Consider the following 21,645-nt stretch of genomic DNA (forward strand, 5'->3'; position numbering starts at 1 on the left):
ATTTATTCTTAATTAATTTTTTTAAGATTTATTTATTTATTCATGAGAGACACAGAGAGAGAGGCAAAGACACAGGCAGAGGGAGAAGCAGGCTCCATGGTGGGAATCCGATGTGGCACTCAATCCCAGATCCTGGGATCATACCCTGAGCCAAAGGCAGACACAACTGCTGAACCACCCAGGTACCCCTTTTAATTAATTTTCTATATGTTGTTAGGTATAGATGTCAGATTCATTTATTTTATCTTATTCTATTTTGCAATATATATTTGTTTGAATCAAGATACATAATTTTCCCAGCACCATCCTGTGAAATGACTTTCTCCCATTGAATTATTTTGCATTTTATACTTATTTTTTTAAAGTCAGTTGATCATAAAGATTAAGTCTACTTCTAGACTTTTAATTCTATTTCACTAAACTGTATGTCTCTTTCATTGCCAATACCATATGATGTTGATTACTATGGTTTTACACTTTTTATTTCCTTTTTTTCATTTAATATATCATGGCTCTTGTCTCAGGTCAAAATTTATGATTTTGAATAGCTTAATAAGGCTTTCTGATATTTTTATAATAATAAACAGAATGAATAAGTTATACTTTTTCAAATAGTCCCCTATGGGTTCATATAGACAGTTTTCTATGTTTTCTTTTAAAGTCTTTATTGCTGGGGGATCCCTGGGTGGCTCAGCGGTTTGGCACCTGTCTTTGGCCCAGGGCGTGATCCTGGAGTCCTGGGATGGAGTCCCACGTCGGGCTCCCGGCATGGAGCCTGCTTCTCCCTCTGCCTGTGTCTCTGCCTCTCTCTCTCTCTCTCTCTCTCTCTATCATGAATGAATAAATAAATTTTTTAAAAAATAAAATCTTTATTGCTGGGAATTCAGGTCTAGTTTATAACATTTGGAATTGATTTTTTAATAGTGTAAATTAGAGGGATGATAATTTCATGTGAGTATATAAGTGTTTCCAAATAACTACTTGAAAAGACTATAGATTATTCATTACTCTGTACTATAACCTTTGCCATAAATCTATAGCTTCGGATATTTAATTGTTTTATTACATTTTTATAGTTTTATTTTTTGAACTCATGTACATCTTTTGTTAAATTCTTTTCTATGTACTTGATATTTTTCATATTATTTTACTACACTTTACCTAACTGCTTAGGATGGTTACTTAACCTTCTTTCTTTGCCCTTAGGTTTTTTTCTGCATTTTCTTTGATCACTGGGTTACATTGTTTAATAATGGCTAAATTCTCCTACTGTGATTGTTAATTTGTCTACTCCTTTAGAGTTCTATTCATTTTTGTTTTGTGTGCTTTGAAGCCATAAATTTGGGCATATAGGTAGATTTGTTGCATTTTCCTGATAAATTAAAAATTTTGTTTTTTGTGAAATAACCTTCATTATCCCTGCAATATTTTTAACTCTATATAAAAGGGGGGAAATCCAAAAATGATATTCAAGGACAAAATTGGGTCACACCATCCCTAAAATTCCTTCTTGATTGACACTGATAGCTTCCAGCATCCAATTATACTTATTGTTGTTCTTTCTCATCTGTGGTACTGAGTGGGAAACTTTCTATGTTCTCTAACAAAACTATTACAAAATAGAAAGCATGCATAGTAGACATCATAGGATCTCATGATTTTATTTACTTCTGTAATTAGAACTTAGATAAATTAGTAAAGGCCTGAGAAATTTTTGTAGTAAGTAACTTGTCTCCTGGGAATGAACAGCCTAAATCTTATTTTCTGCCATGTTCTTCTTGTAATTATTAAAAACAAAAATAAAAAACAGTCTTTACAGATAAATAACATCTTGTTAACTGGAATGGATTTTACCTTAGCTCATCAGAAATAAAGAACAGTGTCTGATGGCCCTAGAATGCTCCTTAGATCTCATGAAATGTGTATCTATAAGGACTATGTTATTAAATTATCTAACCTCAATTTTTTAACCTGATGAAAAAAGGCTATTTTTAGAATCCTAATAGAACTCATATTTTAAAGTATTCCAGATAGGGGTAGTTCCCCTAACTGGAACATTGTATACCATTTTCACTGGATAAAGTAAGTTGAAAAGATGAAATGAGAAAACATTGCCACGTAATATTTGTGAGGCTTCATGGAAAAGAGACTATCTCTAGCTTCTCCCACAACTTAATTCTTTTATGCATTAGAACAACTCTATTTCTTTGACCCAACTCAATCAACATTTTTTTAAGATATGAAATGAAAAGAGTTAGTAAGGATAATTCTGAGTTTCTATGATTTGGCATTTAGCAATCATGACTGTGCTTGCTTCACTGATTTTAAGTAATTTAAATGTGTATAAATCAGAATGTACAGCTGACATGAATCTAAAAATTTGTTAGGAAATCTGCAGAGGCCTCTTAGGAATTTGAAGAATTCATGGAGAATGGGAAAAGTACCGTAGCCAAAAAAAAACCCAGAAAATAGCCTATGCAAGTTGAATTGATTCTGTCATTGGTTTATTATACCAGTTTCTTTAAACTTATCTGAAATGTGAAATACCAAATCTGAATGATTCCTATTTATAGTTGTTATAATTATAGCTGTAGTATTACTTGTTGAAAAATACATTCACAAATGTATAAAAAAGAAGTAATAACTGAAAAATCCGAAGCAGATATTACCGCTCACATTTTAACATACATTACTTTAGTTTCAGTCTTAGTATGTTTGTGTGTGTATGTGTGTGTGTGTGTGTAATTCTACCATGTTTAAAATCAATCCTTTGTCACTTTACCCAATTTGTTAAATTTGCTATTAAAATTAAAATTCTTAAAATAATTCAGGGTGAATCCAGGAAGACGGCAGAGTAGGAGGACCCTAAGCTCACCCCATCCCACATTTACAACTAAATATCACTCATAACGTCCAAGTCAATAACCAGACAACAATCCAAAGCCACATCTGAGAGGTTAGGAGGGGCAGAAACAATGGTGGGGAGCTGCCCACAGGAAGGAGGGATCTGATGTTATATAGAGAGAAAAGCACCCAGGAGCTACACAGGAAACAGCATCCTCATAATGTCTGGCCTTCTAAACCAAATGGGCTGAATTCTGTTAGTTTGTGTAACCGCAGGACTTGGAGCCTGAATCTTTAAAAATCAGCTGACTCAGCACTGGGCTAGCTGGGAGGCCAAGCGGTAGTGGGTCCCCCCACTTAAAGACACAATAGTATGAGGAAAGGCAAACACAAGTGACAATTCATAGATTGGAAGTTCAAATATTATTAAGATGTCTATACAACTTAACGCAATCTACATGTTTAATGCAATCCCAATCAAAATACCACCAGCATTTTTCACAGAACTAGAACAAACAACCTTCAAATTTATAGGGAACTACTAAAGATTCTGAGTAGCCAAAGCAATTTTTTTTTTTTTGGACTTGAAATATATTTTTATTTTGAGTTTTGTCCTTCATGTTTTATGGAATAAAAAATTCGGGCTTTTTAACAGATTTTTTTTTAATTTTTTTATTTTATGTATGATAGTCACACACAGAGAGAGAGAGGCAGAGACATAGGCAGAGGGAGAAGCAGGCTCCATGCACCAGGAGCCGACGTGGGATTCGATCCCGGGTCTCCAGGATCGCGCCCTGGGCCAAAGGCAGGCGCTAAACCGCTGTGCCACCCAGGGTTCCCCAAATTCGGGCTTTTTATCGCATGAAACTAAAATTGGGACGGATGGGGGGCTGGAGGAGGGGGTTGGGGCTGAGGGGGAGCAGGAGATGCCCACTCCCCCAGCTCCTGGGTAATGACACCTCACTTTGTCTTGCATAATTTCTGGCATCTTCCTGCCTGCAATGCAGGCTCTCTCAGCGTCTCAGAGAAGAGGAGGGGATCACATGCTCATCCTCATGCTTGGAGAAAAATTGTCATTCTGGAAGGAGTGGAGGAAGTTCTCTCCTAGATCGCCATCGTCTCAAGAGGTGCCTGGAGGATTGCTAATGCCACTTATGTTGTTAGAAGAATTTTTGGGAAGTCCATCTATGTCACCTGACCCTAACGATCCGTTCATGTGGTGTGGCTCCATGCCGCCCATGCCTCCCATCCGGCCGTGCGAGCCTGGACCCATGGGGAAGTTGGACCGGCTGCCTCCAGGCGGCACCGGATTAATCATGGTGTAGATGCTGTCACTGGAATTTGTTAAATCTGCAGGACTAGGCATGATGGGTGTTCCTGGGGGGCCACCACCACCAGGAGGTCCCACGTAGGTACCAGGTGATGAGGAGGAGTAAGGAGTTGAGTTAGCACTGTTGGGATTTGGCCAGGGCCTGCCAGCTCCCGGGCCCATGTCACCCCCGGGCATGGCGGGCCGAGGGAGTTGGGTGGTGGTCTCATGCCACTGCCGTAATGCTGTGGGCCAGGCCCCATGGGCCCCATGCCTCGGGGAGGGTTCATTCTCTCATCGATCCTCCCAGGTTGGGGTGCCCTTGTTGTCGGGTGGGATCCATAGAATTGGGCTGCAACCGCTGGGTCCCAGGAACTCCTCCCGGAGGCTGGTTTCCCATTCTGATGGGGGCCTGGGGCCGCCTGCCTATTGCGGTGACATAAAAGGCTGACTGTGGGGCCCCATCAGGCTGCTGGGGTTGTGAGGTGGAGGCTGCGCGTGCAGCCAGGGCTGTGGCCCCGGAGGACCCTGAAAGAACCCGAGTGGGATGGGGCCTCCCGGCATCCCAGGCATCCCATCCTTGGGGGGAAAGTCGCCAAGCACAGGGCTCGGGGCAGCTGCTGCACTGCAATCGTGAAAGACTTTTGCTTCACTCGAATGTTCACAAGTGAACATTCAGTAATGTGAATTCAGAAACTCACAGTCCATTTCAATTAATTAATTAATTAATTAATTCAGCCTTTCAGGAGCTGCACAGTAAAGGTCCCAAAATACGCACCACCACGAGTGCAAAAACCCAGGCGGTTCTCCCAATGTGATGTTTCTTTCCCATCGGATCTCCGACAAGAAGGTCTGTGCAGATTTCTGTGCTCCTACGTGCCGTAAATATTCGTAGACGTATAAAGCTAACTTTCCCCGAGCCTGCCCATCCGAGGGCACCGCCGAGCCTTTGCCTTTGGCAAACATGGTCTGCAGGGAGGAGGGCACCGACCCCGCCGCCCGCCGCCCGCCCGGCTCCGCCTGCGCCGCCCCCTAGCCAAAGCAATTTTGAGAAATAAAAAGCTAGAGGTATCACAATTCCTGACTTTGAGTTTTATTACAAAGCTGTAGTATTCAAAACAATATGGTTCTGATGCGGAAATAGACTCATAGATCAATACAACAGAAGAGAAAACCCGGAAATAAACCTACAATTATGGGGTCAAATACTCTTTCACAAAGCAGGAAGAATATCCAATGGGAAATAGACAGTCACTTCAACAAATAATGTTAGACAAACTGGACAGCAACGTGCAAAAGAATGAAACTGGACACTTTCTTAGACCATACACAACAATAAACTCAAAATAGATCAAAGACCTAAACATAAGACCTGAAACCATAAAAATCCTAGAAGAGAGCACAGGCAGTAATCTCTCTGACATCGGCCATAGTAATATTTTTCTAGACATGTATCCTGAGTCAAGAGAAATAAAAGCAAAAATAAGCTATGGGGACTACATCAAAATAAAAAAGCTTATGTTCAAAAAAGGAAACTATCAACAAAACTAAAAGGCAACCTACGGAAAGGGAGAAGATATTTGCAAATGACATATCAGATAAAAGGTTAGTATCAAAAGATATAAGACTTGATACAACTCAACACCCCAACCAAACAATCCAATTAAAAATGGGCACTGTGGGTGGTGCCTGGTTAGTTCAGGCAGTTAAGTGTCTGACTCTTGGTTTCAGCTCAGTGTCATGATCCCAAGGTCATGATATGGAGCTCCAAGTTGGGTTCCATGCTTAGCTCAGAGTTTTCTTTGGATTCTCTCTCTCTCTCTCCCCTCTGCCTCTCCTTCTGCTTGAGTTCTCTCTCTCTCTCTCTTTTATCCCCCTCTCCCTCTCCCCTAAAATGAATAAATAAAATCTTTTTAAAAATGATTGGAAAACATAAACTAACATATCTCCAAAGAAGAAATACAGATAGCTAAGAAACACATGAAAAGATGCTCAACATCACTCATCATCAAGGAACTGAAAATCAAAGTTACAATGAGATATCATCTTACATCTGCTAAAATAGCTAAAATCAAAAACACAAGAAGCAACAAGTATTGGAAAGGATGTGAAGAAAAAGAAACTCTTGTTCAGTGTTGATGGGAATGCAAACTGGAGCAGCCACTGTGGAAGACAATATAGATGTTCCTCACAAAGTTAAAAATAGAACTACTGTATGATCCAGGAATCACACTACTAGGTATTTACCCCTTAAAAACCCAAAACTGTTAATTACAAGGGGTTTGTACATTCCTGTGTTTATAGCAGCATTATTTACAATAGCCCAATTATGGAAGCAGCCCACATGTTTTTTTGATAGATGAATGGATAAGGAAGTGGTATATATATATATATATATATATATATATATATATATATACACACACAATGGACTATTATTCACAAAAAAGAATGAGATCTTGCCATTTGCAACAACATGGTTAAAGCTAGACAATATAATGCTAAGTGAAATATATCAGTAAGCAAAAGATAAATACCGTATGATTTCACTCGTCTGAAGAATTTAAGAAACAAAAACAAGAAATGAGTAAAGGGAAAAAGAGAGAGAGAAAAACCAAGAAAGGGAATAGTAGCTACGGAGAACAAATTTATGGTGATTAGAAGGGTGGTGGGTGGGGAGAATGGGTAAAATCAGCAATGGAGATTAAGGAGTACACTTGGGGTGATGAGCACTGGGTGATGTATACAACTATTGAATCTCTACATTTTACACTTGAAACTAACATAAAGTTTTATGTTAACTATACTAGAATCTAAAATTAATAACAACAAAACAATAACAATAAAAACTTCAGGGTGTTTCCATTACTTTCATCACTATAATGTTGAAATTATTTGTTCAACATATGTTGAACATCAATAATGTTTTATTATTTGTGTGTGAATATGTGTATAAGTGCATTCATAACTTTGTCAGTATTTCTGAATATTTCCTTTGGATATTTTCATTCTTATTTTTCTTCAAATAATTAGACAATTGTAGCATCTTTTGCTATTCTAAAAATTATAACATGTGAGATAAAATTACTAGCACAAATTTTATGAACTTCTTCACAATTGTGTTTCAGTGTGATTTCTAGAAATACACTAAGTTTCATTCCCACTAACAATATCTAAAAGTGATTATTCAATTTTCCTTTTACAGAATGGAGTTCAATTGTTATTTTTAATCCTCTTGTACACAAAATGCATTTGTGGGTCAAATGTTAATTAATTAGAAAATTAATTTTCTAAGATTAAATTAATCTTTTATGGGTGACTGTTTAGACATTGGATATAAAATTAGTAGATAAGAATGGACTGTGAGTTTCTGAAATTTACACTGGAATGAGGAAGATGGAAATGAATCAAACAATTCCATAAGAAAATGTAAAATTACAACTGTGTTTAGTGCTATGAAGAAGTGTACAAGATGATATGAGATCACAATAGGGAAGTCAAACCTCCTTTGTAGTTTGTGTAAAACTGCCTCAAGTGAACTTGAGGAGACAAGCTCAGTGAACTTCACACTCATTCAGGAGTAAAGGCTACTAGACAAAAGAGCAAAGAGGCGTTTGGAAGAAAATGTGTAAAAGGCTTTGTAGTAGAAGACAATATTGTTTTTTGGCAGCAAGATGAGTGCATCTGAAGCCGAGAAAGCAAGACTTGACAATTTTGGTGTATCTATTTCTCAACAGGTAGGTCAATTAAAAAGAAAAAAAAAAGTTAGGTATTATTTAACTCCTTTTCTTGAATCAAAATGAAAAGCAATTGAAGGGATTTAAACACAGAATGACAATAATTGATGTGACTTAAAAAAATAAAAGTTGTGTTTTTCTTGGTTTTGTCTAGTTTTAATGTGGAAAACAGGTCAAAAGGAAGCCCTTGTGGATTCATGGAAATAAAATATGAAGATCTTTGACATAAAAGATGGAAATATTTGGAGGTGTGTTTGATGAAAGATGGTGGTGTCTTGTGAAGTCAGAATGAAGGAAAGGGTAGAGTTAAGGATGACTCCATTTTCTGGATTTTACCATGAGAAGGATACAGATAAAGAGAAGTTTTCAGAGTGATAGTAACATAGAATTTATTTGGATGTGTTTGGGGGAAAAAATAACTTTCAAATTTGCTTGCTTATGTCCATGCATAATTTGAAGTATAAAGTACCTTCTCAGCAGGAAATACAATAATGAGGGCCATCTGTGTAATAACTGAAATCATGGATACAAATAAATTTATTTAGGGAGGTTTTGGGAATGAGTAGAGAGTAGTTCATGGACCACAGGGCAAAACAAACAATAATCATTACACATTATGTAGTTTATTATAATTTTACGTCTTTTTCCTGAGAACATGTTTTAGGGCCTTTATTCATTATTCTATCAAAAACTTAATAATTTTCTTAACAATTTTTATGTGTGCTTAAATCATTTAACAATTATATTTAGGTCAATATTTGTGTTTAACTTGCTGTTTAATTATACTTTAAAGGGCATATTTTCCTAAAGTGCCCAAGCACTAAAATTTTATGAAGTCATATATTTTGTCTTTTATTATTTTAATAATTATTATTTATCAATAAATTAGTTTATTTGTCATACTATTTTACCAATGTTTAGAAAAAAATCTTTAACAATGCTTACATAAACATTCTCTTTCTGGCTTAAAATTTCCCATTTACTTGGTTTGTAAAATGCACCATGTGAAATGTGAATCTTTTTTTTTTTTTTAAGATTTTATGTATTTATGCATGAGAGACACAGAGAGAGAGAGGCAGAGACACAGGCAGAGGGAGAAGCAGGCTCCATTCAGGGAGCCCGATGTGGCACTCAATCCCGGGTCTCCAGGATCAGGCCCTGGGTTGAAGACAGGCGCCAAACTGCTGAGCCACCCGGGCTGCCCTGAAATGTGAATCTTAATTAATTGGTATTTATTATCAAATATGTACCCAATTCTCTCATCTCAATATGTTGAATAATCTGCCTCTTAGTCACAGAGTTTTATTTCTACATTTTATTCATATGAAAAATTTATACATATTAAAACTGTTTTAAATGATCTGTTTGGTATCACTGATTCTATAATTTTTCTCAATGTTACTTTTAGTAAAGGTTATCTTAATAAAACAAATAGCTCTACAAATGGAAAAATTGGGATCAACTTGATTAACTATATTTATAGCCTTAATATACTATTTGTTATTTTAAAAAGCAAAAATAAAATAGTCAATTTTAGATTAGATAAGAGACAGCAGAAAATATAATTTATCAAATGCTCAAAATTATCATAAATAATTTAAATACAACAAAAAACAAGCAGAAGCAGCTTTCATTTATCCCAAATTTTTAGAGAATGTTCATGTTCATGAATAAATTTGCTGTTACAGTGTAATTTCTGACAAATAGAATTGTATATGTGTCTATATGAGTGAGTTCTTTAAATCACTCATGGCATCAAATTAGACTTATACTTAAGAAATTATTTGAAAGAAATAATTTATAATTAGTGTTTTTTAAAATCAATTTTCTGGGCAGAAGACATGAATAGACATTTTTCCAAAGAAGACATACAGATAACTGACACATGTAAGGATGCTTAATGTCACTCATCATTACAGAAATTCAAATCAAAAGTACAATGAAATATCACCTCACACTTGTTGGAATGACTAAAATTAACAACACAGGAAACAACAGATGTTGGGAAGGATGTGGAGACAGGGAAATCCCGTTACACTGTTGGTGGGAATCCAAACTGATACAGCCATTCTGCATTTTGTGGAGGTTCCTCAAAAATTTTAAAATAGAACTACTTTATGACACAGCAATTTCACTGCAGGCATTTACCCAATGGATACAAAAGTACTGATTCAAAAGGACACAAATGCACCTCAATGTTTATAGCAGCATTACCTATATATCCAGATGAATGTGTAAAGTAAATGTGGCATATGCATATACAATGGAATATTACTGAAATCTTGCCACTTGCAATGACATGGTTGGAGCTAGTATATAATGCTAAGCAAAGTAAGTCAGTCAGAAAAAAGACAAATACTATATGATTTCATTCATGTGTAGAACTTAAGAAACAAAACAGATGATCATGGGGAAAATACAGAGACAAACCATAAAACTGATTCTATTTTTTTTAAAGATTTTCTTTATTTATTCATGACAGAGAGAGAGAGAGAGAAGCAGAAACATAGGCAGAGGGAGAACCAGGCTCCATGCAGGAAGCCTGATTTGGGACTTGATCCCAGGACTCAGGACCACACGCTGAGCCAAAGGCAGATGCTCAACCACTGAGCCACCCAGGCATCCCATGTAAAACTGCTTTTTCACTATGGAGAATAAACAGGGTTGCTGGAGGGCAGGCGAGGAGGGGTTGGGTTAAATGGGGTGATGGGTATTAGGGACGGTGCTTGTGATGAGCACCAGGTGTTGTATGGAAGCATCGTACACCTAAAACTAATATTATACTGTATGTTAACTAAACATACAGTTTATCTTATTTTTAAATAAAAATTTGAAACAACAAAAACCAAGCAAACAAACAAAATCATTGGGAATTCTGCTCTGACTGGAAATAGGTGAAAACAGCACAAATTTGCTTAGGAGTGAGCTGCCTTTGTCTCGTGTTAAATCATCCAATCAAAATCATGGAAGCTTTTATGTATAATAAAGAGTCGCTGGTGGATTAACCAAAAAAAAAAAAAAAAAAAAGTGATTTCCTTTCCGGTCATGAGATCAACATTTATTAACAAACAATTCAGTTTAACATTTTTCAGATGTTTTAATTCTTTTAACTTTATTTAAAGCAGTTTTCTAACCAAGACAAAAGAGAATTTAATCAGTTAAGTGAGAAACTTTCGTGTTTATCTTTCAATTTATCAGAGAAATTAATTGGCATATTTCTTCTTTTTCTTCTTTTTTTGGACAGTTGTTGTGCTCAGATAAGCACAGATTTTCTCCTTCTTCAGTTCTATACAGTACTGCATGAAATATTTTGTTCATACTTTATGAATATTTAGATTTTACATGCCTTGCTGTATTAACTTTAAACTAAAAGTGATTAATGCTAAGGAAATTAAGTTTACAAAACAACTAACAATGAACAGTTTATTATAGTCTTTAATCTCATTCAAACTATACTCTTTATTTTAGAATCCAATTATTTTTCCAAACTGAATGATATATTTTAGAATAAGCTTTGATTTTGTTTTATTGTTTCATGATATTTCTAACTGTTCTGCCTTCAAAACATTCAAGAAAAAAAAGAATTTCCAGTGTATAATCATTCTGTTTCAAGTCTATAATCTTTTAAATTACTCTCCTACATTGTATTTTAGAGAAATATTGTTAGAAAGGAGTAATTTTTCTCTAACTTCAGTTCTGAAGAGTGAGGATCTTTGGTAACTGAATGGTGGCCAAGAATGTCTTTAATAAGATATTTTTACTTCCTATCGAAGTCCAATGACAACTTCCCCATGCCCTCACGATTCTCTGTGAGTTAAATCAAAATTTGAGAATATTTAATTGTTGACTAATAAAATTGCTGACTAAAACATTTATCTCAAGGGAACAAGTCCAGAATTTAAAAGAAAATCACGTGATCTCTTTATGAAGGTGTCTTGGTGTTAATGATATTCAAACATAGACAGCAAGAGTTTTTATCCTGACTCTGTAATCATTTGTAGAGTGCTTGGAATAATATAAGCATTCATAACTCTAACCGGAATCTCTTAAACTGTGGCAATGAATCCCAAGTATCTACACTTCTTTAAACCTCTATTGGAAGATGATTCTAACACAGGACTGTCATTAGCACAAGAAAATGAGCAGCACAATACACCTAAGTTTACATTTCTTACTCCCATTTTACAAATCTCACTGAAAATTACCTGTGATTTTATTAGAAAGTCTTTGAAGAAATAGTTATGTAGAGGCAGTGTGAAGGAATTGGTGTGATAGAAAGAGCCTTGGCCTGACAGAGGACTGAGGGTCTTCCATTCTCATTAAGTGCCTAAGTTCTGCTTTGATTCTGTCTCCCAATCCATAAACGTGAGAGCATAGTAGATAATATAGCAGACATGTGTTTGCCTTCTTACATCTACCTTTTCCTTTCCCTTCCTCAATAGCTTTAGACATCTCTGACAATCTACAGAGCTCTGAGGGAATTGACCCTGCTACCAGTTCAAGGGGCATAGTATGGTATCCTTTACAAGCCAACCAGAATATTCAATCTCTCCTGGCCACACATATGAGCATCAGGCCTAAGCCAGACAAGTCAGAATCAGTTTAATATTTTGCTCCAAATTTTAGGGAACAAAAATTCTCTATTTGTTGGTGAATGCAGTGTATGTATTTAGGGCCTGGAATTGTGTCAGGTACGTTTGCTGCTATTAAAAACACAAACAAACAAAAAAATTTAACTGAGTAAATTTTAAAGATCTAAGGGGATTTACTCAATGACTCATGAATTGGGCAGCATTTAATCTAGCAGATAGAAAGGAGTTCTGAGAAGATGTACAGAATGGAGGGCCTTTCTAGGCAGAAAGAAGTGGGAACAAGAAAAGTTTTCCTAGGCAAAAATTGTGGTGCTTGTTGCCATCATTTTTCTTTAGGGCATGGTAGGGGCCAGGCAGATTACCTAATTAGTGCGGACCAGACAATTCCTCATCAAATGGATCAAGAGTCCATTTCTGGGAGAGCCTAAACTACAACTCTTAAGTCTCAGTTTGGTGACCGGAAGCCTGTTACCTTGCTTTTAATATCACCAAGAGAGAAGTCTCCCAGAGAGGAAAGCCAAAGCACAAAGAAGGACAAAGCCAAAAGAATTAAAGGAAAATAGCCCTATTGATAAGGTAGACTTCTCTCTGGAACCCACTCTGCCTTTGAATCAATGACTGCTTTTTTTTTTTTTTTTTAAGCCACTTGAATGTGTCTCCCTGTCAATTGAAATTCTTGCAACTGAATTAATTTTGATGTGGCAACTTTCAAGACCTCATCCAGATTTAATATTTTTGATCTTTAAAATTTAAAATAGTTTGTATTCCCTGATTTCATTTTGGTCCATATTAACCCGGAATTCTGTCAAATGCATTAAAAAGTAGGCAATATGACATATCTTAAAGATCACTAGACCAAAGAGACACATTTCTAATAGATGTATGATCATCAGATCTTCCGGTAACGCGTCAGAAGCAATTCTGAAAATAATAAAGCAATATTTAGATAATCACTAAATATAATGATAGGTTAAGAGATTTCTAAAGCTGCCAGGCTTTCACTCACAGTATTTCCTGTCTCCCCAAAACTGTGCTTATTTGAAGAACATATATAGTCACTGTTCACTCCTGATGGGCCCTGTTCACCAATACCAAGGACTGAACTATCAAACCTGAGTTTTAGCTGGAGGTATTTGAATACTTCTAGTCCAACACTTTGAGATTCCATGCCATTCTTCCTGAAGCTGATATCCCTCTGACTTTGTCTCAAACTGTACTATGTTTTGCATGGGATGTAGGTCTAATTCCCAGTGTCCACCAGAGTCATCCTAAGCTGATGATGGCTTGACACGGGGATAGAAAAGGGAAGCCTCTTTGCCCCATGGTCTGACAACTGTCTGGGGCAATGTGCACTCCTGAATTCCCATTGTATCAGGTTGAGGCTGATGCCTCAATTGGCCTAGTCCCAATGGAGACGAGGCTCTTTCTTAAGTACTTTCCCCTGCTTTATTTCACACCCTTCTCTCCAGAGAGCTCTCCCTCAATGAATCATGTGAAAAGGAATAACTCATCTCAGTTTAGTCTGTAGGCAACCTTGATCTCTGTTTTTTCCCCTGGTGCAAGTCTCTACCTGAGCAACATCCCATCTTCTCAAATACCCTGAAAACTGTAACCACAACTTACACAGCATTTTCCCTTCAGAGGCCTAGAGTTCAAATCCTGATGACTTATTGCCTATTACCATGCTTTTTCATGTGTATCTCTGAAACTCCTGGCTTCTGAAATCTAATTTATCCATTGATATTTGCTTTACCTCATGAGGCTGGAAGATGGGGGAATGTACTGAGAGAGACTTAGTCCAGAGGAGATGGTTTTTAAAACATTTCAAATGCCAGTCTGTTCTCTTGGAAGATCTCAATGGCTCTAATATTGAAATGATTGCAGATATGGAGATAAAGCATTAGAAATTTAAACATAGAGATTGCTACATCTTTAAATTAATGTATTTTCCATCTGTATATCACAAGCTGAGAAAGGTGCTTTCCTTCGACTTGACTTCAAACAAACTATATATATATACTAGAATCATACTAAATGTTGGTCTCCTTGCTAAGACCTTTTTTCAAATTTACAAAGCTTTTTTTTCTTAAAGTTGGACTTAGAAAGCACTGAAAGCTATTACTATCTCTGGGATTCTTTCTTTCTTTCTTTCTTTCTTTCTTTCTTTCTTTCTTTCTTTCTTCTTTCTTTTTTCTTTCTTTCTTTCTTTCTTTCTTTCTTTCTTTCTTTCTTTCTTTTTCTTTCTTTCTTTTGTTTTGTTTTCTCATTGTGTTTGTGTTGCTTTCTCAGCAGGACATAAAGATATGGATCTACCACATGCCATTATGCTGTGTAGCTGTCCTGGCACTTTCTTCTGTTCTTGCTTCATTTTAACCCAGGATGTGAAACATTTATAGGAAGTAAATGTAGGTCAGTATAAGCAATAGCTAAGCAGTAGAGTTTTTCCAAATTGAAATAATTTGTGTGGGGAAGTAGGTAGGAAAATAAGCCAACATTTAAGTGAAGTACAATAGAGGGGGTTCAGGCATTTAGAGGCAGCACTGGAATAGATGACCCTAATGCCCCTTCCAATGCTGAGATTCTATTATTGCCTAAAATGATAGAGAGTAAAATGGTGAAGATTCCACATGGTAAAGCATTGTTATTTTTATTTTAAGTTAAATAAAATCTGAACATTTTCATCTTTTATGTTCCTGACAAATAGGAGAGATTTGGTGACATTTAAGCTTGACCCAAATTTCTTAAATCTTCTTATACTTCTTTACCGTGTTGAAGAATTTTTTTCTTCAATTTCAAGAGAAACCCAGAATGTTTCTGATCACTTTTCACTTAAGAAATGATGTGCTAGTTGGTGTCTTAAAAGTTAAAATACAGTGTCTTATTAATCCTGTTGTGTTTTTTTTTTTTTGAGACAAGAGTTCGCCATTCATCAGTTTTCCTTGTAATGAAGTTATTGTTACATAAAACTTTGCTATCTATAAAAAATCTAAAGTCTATATAAGTGGATCACTCCTTTCTTTCTTAAACTATAGTTAACTCAACCAGTATTTTCTTTTTTAAAGTTAACAAAACTGAAATACAGATAGGTTAAATGACTTTGTAAAAAGCCACAATAAAATGGTAATGAATTAAAAAAACTAATTCATTGCTTCCAGTTACCCATCAAGTTACTTTCTAGGATTAAAATGTGAAAGCTAAAATTCATGTAGGTTTTAAATTAGGCAAAAGATTAATAAAGTATATTTTACATTTATAAAAATGACTAACTTTTTCATATGGTGACACTTCTAAAGTTTAATTTTCACTTCTCACTTACATTGACACAACATTTTGTTCTACAAATAAATATATATAGCACCTAAGAACAAATAACCTTCAAGATATATTAAACTAAGCAACCTTAAAAAGAAAAAGATGGGGCAGCCCAGGTGGCTCAGTGGTTTACCACCACCTTCAGTTGAGGGTGTGATCCTGGAGACCCGGGATTGAGTCCCATGTCAGGCTCCCTGCATGGAGCCTGCTTCTCTCTCTGCCTGTGTCTCTGTCTCTGTCTCTGTCTCTGTCTCTCTCTCTCTGTCTCTCATGAATAAATAAAATCTTTAAAAAAAAAGAAAAAAAGTAATTTATTTATTTATTTATTTATTTGAGAGAACACGAGCAGGAATGAGAGTCAGAGAGACAATGAGACTCCCCACTGAGCAGGGATCCTGACATGAGACTCAATACCAGGACCCAGGGATCATGATGTGAGGTGAAAATAGTTGCCCAACCTACTGAGCCACCCAGCAGCCCAATTTAAGTAACTTTTTGAATATAAAATCCTACAAGTACAATGTTGCTTACAACCAATATATTATAGTAATAGGAATAACATCAAACAATTTTAAATTATTTGTTCATTTACAAATTTATTTTACTTATTCTTTAATATGTCTGTGATATAGGTTTTTTTTTCTCCTTTTACAGATTAGAAATTAAAAACCCATAATAGTTAAGAGGCTGGCATGAAGTCACATGAAATCACACTCAGATCCAATTTTTCCTATTAAGCTATTCATTCATATATTAGAAAACTGCATTTATTGAGCACCAATACTGTGTCAGGCTGCGGACTAAGTGAGGTTATAAGAACACTATATCTCTTATCCTACTTACATATAAATAGAAATTATAGAACTTGGAAAATGGCTACTTTGTCTTCCCATAGAAAGTTTCCAGATAAGTCATGAAGAATAGATTGGCAAAAATGAAATAATGAAAGAGCTAATCTATCCGTCTTCCTCATAGTCAGGGACCCTGCCTGTTCTAGGACTACATGATCATTACATTACCTATTACATAGACTCCTACTTTGTTTCATTTCTTCTTTTCTATCCACTATACTGCTCAATTTTCACTTACAACTCGAAGTTATATTATTTTTAGAAATATTAGTTCTATCAGCGCACTCCTCTACCCTTGATATCATTCATTATATAAGCTCATTAACATAAAACCTTTTAAGCTCATCTCACACTAATCTCCATTAATTTCCAATACTTTTTTCAAAGAAATGAAATTTGACTTATTATGATACATATTTTAACTTAAATGGCAGAAACTGGTTGCTAATACTCTCTTTTCTGAAGCTCAACCAAGACAAAAGTGTATTTTAAATTAAGAAGTTGTTTTAAATAAAGGCTGTCAAATATGCTCCAGTTAAGTAATATTTATTCTCTGAACTTGTCTTACAAGTTATTTATAACATATTTATAAGACACTTTGCTGTTGACAGAGGATACTGGATTTCTCTCAATATTTTTTGAGACAGGTCATAATTTGTGAATTACATTGATTTTATTTACTTACATGTATTAAGATTTGTATCCACAAGTATCAGTAATAATTGACAGTGTATTACTATAAACTTTCAAATTATGATATATAAAACAAAACTAAATAAGTTAAAATAGCTCAATGTTGCCAATATGCAGTATAAAACTGGATTAATGACATTAGATCTTTCTTTATCAAGTACATTATTGACTAAGCAGGAAACTCTCTTCTTGCTTTTATGAATTTTGTACTAATTTGTTTGTTGAGAAGAAATGTCTTTCTCTTTATATTATCATTTCTGATGGTAATATGATTTATCATCTTTGATGATAATATGATAATCAAAATCTCTGATGATTTTGTTATAAAAAATGTAATTGAGGAGTGCCTGAGTGGCACAGTCAGCTCAGAAGCTGACTTTTGGTCTCGGCTCAGGTCTGATCTCAGGGTTGTGAGATGGAGCCTTACCTCAGGCTCCTGCTTAGCACAGAGTATGCTTGAGTTTCTCTTTCTCTTACTCTGCTCCTTTCCATTGCACTCTATGTCTCTCATTGAAATAAATAAATCTTTTTAAAAAAAAATGTAATTGAATGAGCTCGCTTCGGCAGCACATATATTAAAAATGTAATTGAACTTATGGTATGAGAGGTTGACAGTGTTAGCATAAGATATGGTTGAGGTTTCCTGCACAGATGATGCTGAAGAAGACCTGAATATTCCCAATGAGGAATACAATTACCTCCCAAACAAAGCAATATGGCCTTGCAGCCTTGGAAAACATACATGGGTAGTATTTGGCAGACTAGGTCATTGTTTCATACAAATGGAGTTTGGAACTTTGTCTAAACTTGATGGCTTGCTTAGCTTTCTGTCTTTCTCCATTTTATCTTCTACACCCCTTACCTGTCAGCCTTTGGAGCAATTCCATAAGAAATCATTTGGCCTTAAAGCCCAATCTCAGAACTGCTTCCAGAAAACTACCTAAAAAGAGTACCAGCAGGGCTTGACTCTGAGAAGAGGATGGCTATCGAAGGAAAGAGGGAGAGCAGGTTTGAAGGTGACAGTGTGTGCCTTTTGTGTGTTTGAACCAGTAATTGGTAACAGTGTCCTTTTTCAGGTAGACAACTCTATCTACATTTATTTTTAATTGCCATGAACCTAATGACTGGATTGCATTTGTACTTGTATTATTTTCTTTTCTTCTTCTTTTTTTTTTTTTTTTTGACTTTTTTGGTCTCTGTGTTTTATTTCTCCTGTTTGCTTGTAATTTGTATCCAATGTGTGTCCTTAGCTACAATTATTTAATGAAAATGGGGCTTATTCTTTTTTCTTTATGTAGGGAGCCTCCAGGGTATAACAGGTGGAAGATCATGGGCCTTGATTGTGCCCCTTAAGGACATTTTACAAAATTATGAGTTGTCATAAAACATAAGAGTGCAGAAGTGTTACAGGTGATAATGTATAAACAATGACCATAATGATTAGTGAGGGGGATATCCTCTTAAAAAAAAAAAAGGATATCCTCTTATCCACTGGGCAGTTGTACAAATATAGTACCCTACCTTACTCTCCTGCCCTCTGCCCTGGACTTGTTTCTCAGATCTTAGAATATACCAAAGTCCCTGGGAAAAGTCATGTGAAAATTGGGGACAACAATTAGGGAGAGCAGAATTTATGACTTGTCATCTTGGTCCACACTTCTATTTTCATCCTCTACATGTTGTTCAAACCAGATACTCTCCTAAAGAAATTATAATCTAATATTCTAACTCATTTGGACTGTAATTTCTAGGTAATTACACTTTGTGTTGAATGACATACAAAGAAACTTGGATTGATTTTCTATGGTGACATTAATTTTCAATTAATGGATTCATTGTATTTGTGTGTGTGTGTCCGTCTGTCTGTCTGAGATGAGTATATAAATGAATAATGGATAAATGTAAGTGATAGCAAGAAAGGAAGACAGAGACTTCATGGATAGAAGCTTGAGTCCTGTGTTTTATGTCCTGGTATTAAATTCTAGTTCTGACCATCTTGTCAAGTTACCCTAACCAAATATTCTAACTCTGAAGATTTATTTTCTCCTCATCAAATGGGATCTTCCCTCTCATTCCTTAATATAGATATAAGTTTCTATCTGGTGTCTCATCTTTAGCATGAAGGGTTAGCATTCTCTTCAGTGCATATTTGTTGGTTGATAATCTCTCCATTTTTGTTTATCAGAGAATATATTTTGCTTTAATTCCTGAAGGATATTTTAATGGTTAGAAAGTTATGGCTTAAAAGGGTTTTTTCTCCCACTTTCAAAGCACTTGAATATTGTTAATCCATTGTCTCCTAGTTTTTATTTTTCCTGATGAGAAGTCAGCTCTTTGTATTGTATTTATTTGTATTATTCTGTTTGTATTTTTCTTCCTGTGTCCAAAAATTTCTATTCACCTTCAGTTTCCAGCACTTTCTCCATGCGTTGATATTATTTTTATTTGTGGTTTTATCCTGCTTGTATTGTGTTTTCAAGGGCTTTTTGTTTGTTTGTGGGTTTTTTATTTGTTTATGGGGTTTTTGTTTGATTTTCTTGTTGTTTTTTGGGTTTTTGTTTGTTTGTTTCCAAGCTTAGTAAATGTTTAGATCATTATATTTTTTGTACCACTTTCCATCTGCTTTCAATCTGGGTTAAAAATCACCTGTATACCACCTGATGTTTCTCCCCAATTTATTTTTTAAATTGTTGTGTCTACTTTTCATGTGAGATAGTTTCTATTAAAATATCTCTAATCTCACTGATCTTTCCTTCTGCTCTCTCCAACTTGCTGTTAAACTAATATCATATTTTAAACTTTCAGTTATTATAATTTCCTGTTCTAGAATTTCTGATTTGTTTTTTCCATTTTCATCTTCTGTTTAGTTTTTTCTCTATTTTTAGTCATGAAAAATATTTTTTTCCTTTATGCTTTTGCATCATCCGTTATAATTGGTTTAAGGTCCTTCACTGCTAATAATAACATTTGGGTCATCTTGGTGTCAATTTTTGTGAATTGCTTTTTATCCTGACTATGGATTATACTTCCTAGTTTCTTTGTATTTCTAGTAGACTTAGAGATATTTATATTACACATTATGAATGATACCTTTCAGATTCTCTGCATTTTGTTATCTTCCTCTGAAAAACATTTTTTTTAAAGATTTTATTTATTTATTCATGAGAGACAGAGAGAGAGAGAGGCAGAGACGCAGTCAGAGAGAGAAGCAGGCTTTATGCAGGGAGCCCGATGCGGGACTCCTCTGAAAATTTTTAATATTTTTCCAATATGTAATTAACTTTTGTGAACTTAAACACCAAAATCTGTCAATCATGTGATGCATAGCAGCTGCAAAAGTTCATTGTTTCCAGAATTTCAGCTGTGATTTTCATGTGCATAAAGACTTTAGGAGTAATCTGGGAGTTTATGGTAGGCATACATCAATTATGGAACTTGCTCTTCTGTGGGTATGTCCTTTCCTAGATTCCCCCATCTTCGCTGTACTACTTCTAGTAGCTGAATGTTAGATGGATTTTTGTTTGTTAATATGAGTCATCTCACACTGTGAATGTTGGGATGTATTTTAAGGAACTAAGTCATATAAATGCAAATTACCTAAGGCATCACCTTTTCATAAATGGTCAACTCACTACTAGTTTCGATCTGATTTTGTTCAACCTTCAATACTTTCAAATATGTGTTTTAGCATTTTGCCCAGATTTTATGATTTAAATTTATAAACCATTTAATTTATATTTAGATTTTATACTTAAATTATGAATTTAAATTTATAAAGCATTTAAATATTATCATATTTATTAAATTCAGTAACATGAAAACAACATTAATAATCATTCAAAAAATATACATGATTAAAAAATAGATTGCAAAGGCTCTAAATTGAAGTATCTGAATTTTCTTTGGGAAACTGAAAACACGTTTTTAAAAAAAATATTTTATTTATTTATTCATGAGCGACACACAAAGAGAGAGAGAGGGAGAGACACAGACAGAGAGAGAAGCAGGCTCCATGCAGGGAGCCTGATGTGGGACTCAATCCTGGGTCTCTAGGATCAGGCCCTGGGCTGAAGGTGGTGCTAAAATGCTGAGCCACCTGGGCTGCCCCAGAAAATATTTTTTGAAAAAAAGAGCAGAATGAAGCAATTGAAAAGAGTATTTTATCTTTTTTTGAGATAATTCAGTTAATCAAAAGCATAAAACGTGGATGACCTAGTCATCTCACTCAGGAAAGTGTGTTTCCTGAAGAACAAAAAAGATTATATCTATCATATCATATCATATCTATCGGTAGGGTGCCCTTCAGA

At 35.3% G+C, this 21,645-nt stretch overlaps 2 pseudogenes; one reads left to right on the forward strand and one right to left on the reverse strand.

Annotated features, from left to right (window-relative positions):
- Positions 1 to 3,735: 3,735 nt before the first annotated feature.
- On the reverse strand, positions 3,736 to 5,165 carry LOC144311813 (single-stranded DNA-binding protein 3 pseudogene; annotated as a pseudogene).
- A 2,662-nt stretch (positions 5,166 to 7,827) lies between these two features.
- The window catches only part of LOC144312027 (nucleoside diphosphate kinase A pseudogene), a 70,288-nt pseudogene continuing 56,470 nt past the window's right edge, over positions 7,828 to 21,645 (forward strand).

This window comes from Canis aureus, chromosome 4 (genome assembly GCF_053574225.1).
Source record: "Canis aureus isolate CA01 chromosome 4, VMU_Caureus_v.1.0, whole genome shotgun sequence".
Taxonomy (NCBI): Eukaryota; Metazoa; Chordata; class Mammalia; order Carnivora; family Canidae; genus Canis; species Canis aureus.